The sequence below is a fragment of the Psammomys obesus genome, unplaced genomic scaffold (genome assembly GCF_907164565.1).
Source record: "Psammomys obesus unplaced genomic scaffold, mPsaObe1.curated_primary_1811, whole genome shotgun sequence".
Classification (NCBI taxonomy): Eukaryota; Metazoa; Chordata; class Mammalia; order Rodentia; family Muridae; genus Psammomys; species Psammomys obesus.
In genome coordinates, this window is record NW_026596433.1 from 8231922 (window position 1) to 8236518 (window position 4597).

A 4597-nucleotide genomic window follows, 5' to 3' on the forward strand; every position below is an offset into this window, starting at 1 on the left:
GAGGAATGTTTATCTTTCTTGCTGAGGTATGTTTCTTGTATACAGCAGGATGATGGATTCTCTTTTTGTATTCATCCATTCTGTTGATCTTTTTATTAGAGAATTGAGTCCATCGATGTTGAGAGGAATTAATGACCAGCGATTGCTAATTTCTGTTATTTTAATGTTGGTGGTGGGAGAAACACACAGAGAGAAACAGAGAGCCTATCCTTTTTTTTTTTAATAGTGGTTTTCTTTTTTTATTTTTATTATTAGTTACATTTTATTAACTCTGTATCCCAGATATATCCCACTCCCTCATTCCCTCCCAATCCCACCCTCCTTTCCTCAGCTTCTCCCTGCCCCTTTCCAAGTCCACTGATTGGGAAGGACCTCCTTCCCTCTAATCTGACCCTGTTTTATCAGGTATCTTCAGGACTGGCTGCAAAGTCCTCCTCTGTGGCCTAGCAGGACTGCTCCTCCCTTGGGGGTTGGGGAGGTCAAAGAGCCAGCCATTGAGTTCCTGTTAGAAATAGTTCTTGTTCCCTTTACTATGGTTACTGGGCTACCACGGGCTACATCCGAGCAGATATCTCGTATTTTCTTGGGTTTTGTTAACATCCTTGGGTTGGAGTTTTCCTTCTAGTATCTTCTTTAGGGCTGTATTTATTGAAAGATATTGTTGGGGGTTAGTCTGCTGCTATGTATTCTAACACTAATTACTAGTCCCAAGATCTGGCTACCTAGGTGAGTGCATTTTCACTCATACCAAGTGATGTTGTATGTGTGTGACTTTGTGTAACTTTGCTTTCCAATATTCTCTAATTGGTTAATACAGTTGCTGAAACCTCTAACTGGGAATGAGAGAAGTAGTCAGAGCTTAGTTTCCCAGGCTGTAAGTAAGATGAGGACCATGAGGTGGAGAGAGAAGATGTGGCAGAAGAGAGGAAGCAGAAGATGTAGAGGCAAGAGAAGAAGTGGAGCATAAAGGACTATGAGCACCAGGCCATGAGGGCTGGCCTCATGGAACAGAAGCAGCCCAGGCACCAGAAGCAGCCCAGCTAGTAGCTTGGGTGTGTAGCTGGGAAAGAGCAAAACAGCTTAGAGGGTTGATACTTGTCCAGTTATGGTGCCTTAAAGCCTTTGTAAAACAAAAAGTTCTTTGTCTCCATTATTTGGGAACTAGCTGGGGTAGAGAAACACCTTAGAGACTAATATTAATTCCACAGCAGGATTGGTGAATAGATATTGTTTAATTTTTTTTTTTATCATGGAATATCTTGTTTTTCTCCATCTATAGAGGTTAAAAATTTTGCTGGGCATAGTAGTTTGGGTTGACATATGTGGTCTGTTAGATCTGCAATATATCTGCCCAGCCCCTTCTGGCTTTTAGAGTCTCTTTTGAGATGTGATGTATAATTCTCCCAGGTCTACCTTTATATGTTACTTGGCCTTTTTTTTTTCTTTGCTGCTTTTAATATTCTTTCTTTGTTCTGTACATTCAGTGTTTTAGTTAGTTATTACATACCAGGAAGATTTTCTTTTTTGCTCCAATCTCTTGTTCTGTAAACTTCTTGTGCATTTTTGGCATCTCTTTCTTTAGGTTAGGGAAATTTTCTTCTATGATTTTGTTAAAAATATTTTCTGGGCCTCTGATCTGGGAATCATCTTCTTTTAATTCTATAATTCTTAGGTTTCATGTTTTCATAGTGTCCCAAATTTTCTGGATGGTTTGCATCAGAAACTTTTTAGATTTAATATTTTCTTTGAATTTTTTAAGCCTGTGAGTCTCTCTTCCACCTCTTGTATTTTGTTGGTGATGCTTGTGTCAGTAGTTTCTGTTCTCTTATCTAGGTTTTCCATCTCCATAATTCCCTCAATTTGCAATTTCTTTATGGCTTCTAATTGCATTTTCAGGTCTTGATACATTTTTATTCATTTTCTTCACCTGTTTGATTGTATTTTTCTGTATTTCTTTAAGAGATTTATTCATTTCTTCCTTAAACATCTGTGTCATCTGCATAAGATTGTATTTAGGATCACTTTCTTGTGCTTCAGCTGTGCTTGGATATCCAGGGCTTGTTTTAGTAGGATAGCTGGGCTCTAGTGATAACATATTTTCTTGGCTCTTGTTGATTGTATATTTATGCTGGTCTTTAGCGATCTGGTTGTTTCTGGTGCTGGTAGGCCTCCAAGAATGTAGGCAGAGTTGTGGGCAAGGAAATGGAGTTCAGAGTAGCAGGTACAGATTGCTGCTGTTGAGTGTGTTTTAGGGGGACTTGGCATGGAGGGGATTGTGGGAAGGGGTCTCATCTGGTTGTCCCTGGTAGCCAGTAGACCTCTGGGAATGCAGGTAGAGAGGTGGGCTAGAAAATGGAGTGCACAGGGGACAGGGCACAGCTCACTCCTGCTGGGTTTGTCCCAGGGACAAGTTTCTCAGACTTGCTGGATATTTTGATATTGAAATTATCATTCTTAGAGTCATTTCAAAATTGTTGGAAATTCTTTTCTAATTCCAAGGCAAAATTTATTGATTTCTTTATGCTTTTATTCATTTGAGAACTTCAAACAACGCATTTTCATCATATTGTTTCCACTACCTCAACTCCTCCCAGATTCCCCTTTACCACCAAACTTCATGTTTTCTCCTCTTTCTTTAAAAAGATAATTCAAAACAAAAATAAAAACAACACAGAGAAAAGAGAAAAAAGAAATCCAGTGCCACTCCATTGGAAAAAACTGAGCTTTCCCTTTCCCAGCAGCTATCAATAGAAAATAGATTAACTAAGAGTAGGATTTCATGCCAACCTCCTCTTTTTCATGCTGGGGTTTTGTCTTGTTTGAGCTTGTCTGTAGGCCTTGGGCACGCGGTCACAGTGTCTGTAGGTAAATATGTGTATCAGTCTTGTGAATGGAACATACTGTTTCCCTGGAGTCATCTACCCATTCTGGCTCTTACAATCTTTCTACCTCTCTGAGCCTTCAGTGGAGGGAGGCTTATTAAGCATTTTAAGCACAGAAAGCTGGTGGGATTTCCAGGACTGTTTTGATACCTACAAAACAAACGGGAGATGAAAGCTTAGACTTTTCAGTGACTTAATATAATATATAACACTTAATGACTCATAATGGAAGACCAGAAAAAAATAAGATTTAAATATTTCATAGTATAGTATATTTTTATTTGCAGAGTTTAGCAACCTCTCCAAGTACCTAGAGACTGTGCTACCAGTAAAATGATATTTAAAGCAATGCAAACCTCAGTTTTTATAATTGAGAAACCATTTTTTTAATGATAATAAATTTAATATTTTCTAGTACTATCATAGGCCCTATACATGCAATTAAATCAAGACAACTCTTCCTATTTGGATTTTACTAAAACACAATAAGGCATTTAAATAAATGAATGCATGAAATATTTTGACAAACCCACACAAGTAGCCAACCATATTTCAAAACCAATGGGTCAGGGCACATCCAGTGTTCATAACCACTTGTTATTAAGCATAACTTTTCAGACAATTAGAACTAATTGCAATAACTTATGGGAATTTTTCTGATCTTTATAACTGTAAAATTGGGTCTTCTATTTTTACCATTCATAAAGACAGCAAAATATCCACATTCTGGCTTTGTTTTTCTTCCAATGTGCTCCCTCTGGGGTGAAAGAAAGCACTGCCTATGAAGTTCTCTTAACAAGGAGATAGCTCAACACCATTCTAAGTATTGAAAAAATTACAACTGCTTACCAAACTATGGGTGAATGAAATCATAAGAGCACCTCAAATAAATCCACAATTACATAAGTGAAATACCCACATTCATAAACTTCATGTCCATAGGTCCTCTAAGTTTAATGTGAAAACGGCTTTCCCTACATCATCTTTGACCAAAATTTTACCATTTGTAAGAAATTTTCAGTACACTTATCATTTTTCAGTAGTATCAGTGTACAGGATTTTAATTATATTTAAATATAGGTATAAATCTTTACATGATTTTAAATATATTCTTTCCATTTTAAATTTTTTTTAAATATTAGTTGCAGTTTATTAACTTTGTATCCCAGTTGGAGTCTGCTCCCTCATTCTCTCCCAATTCCACCCTCCCTCTCTCATCTCCACCCTGCCCCTGAGAAACCATTTTAATAGCAAATTAATACTTTAAAAATGTTCCCCAAACTTTCTCACTGAAAGAGCCACCTACACCAAATATTTAAAACATTATAATGAGCATATAATACATCAATTGACAGCAGAAAGGTAAGCCAGAAAAAATTATAGTGTCTGATAAAAGGGAGACTGTAACACTCTGGTAAAGGGAGACTGTAATACTCTGGTACCTGATTTATATTTCTTGCAGCCACTAACACAGCTATCCAAACCATTGCAAAGATTGGCTCCACAGAGACTGTATTCATTTTTTCTGAAAGATATATCAAACAGCATTGGTAATGAGCCATTTTTACCACCAAGATTTGTTTAAAGAAACAGATACAGAAACAGTGTGGCAGGTGCCCATAATGTATTAAGGTTTAATTGAGGAGAGGGATGGGATGGTAAAGGATAGTGTGTGTGTGTGTGTGTGTGTGTGTGTGTGTGTGTGTGTGTGTGTG

The 4597-nt window shown here is 37.4% G+C and overlaps 1 long non-coding RNA gene across 1 annotated transcript in view; it reads right to left on the reverse strand.

The window, feature by feature from the left end:
- Positions 1–361: 361 nt before the first annotated feature.
- LOC129669606 (uncharacterized) overlaps positions 362–4597 on the reverse strand; it is a 9837-nt gene continuing 5601 nt past the window's right edge. Inside the window, exons 2-3 of the long non-coding RNA XR_008719047.1 lie at positions 4325–4407; positions 362–3032 (exon numbers count right to left, since the gene is read on the reverse strand). This is a non-coding gene — a long non-coding RNA (uncharacterized LOC129669606). The remainder of the gene's footprint in view (positions 3033–4324; positions 4408–4597) is intronic.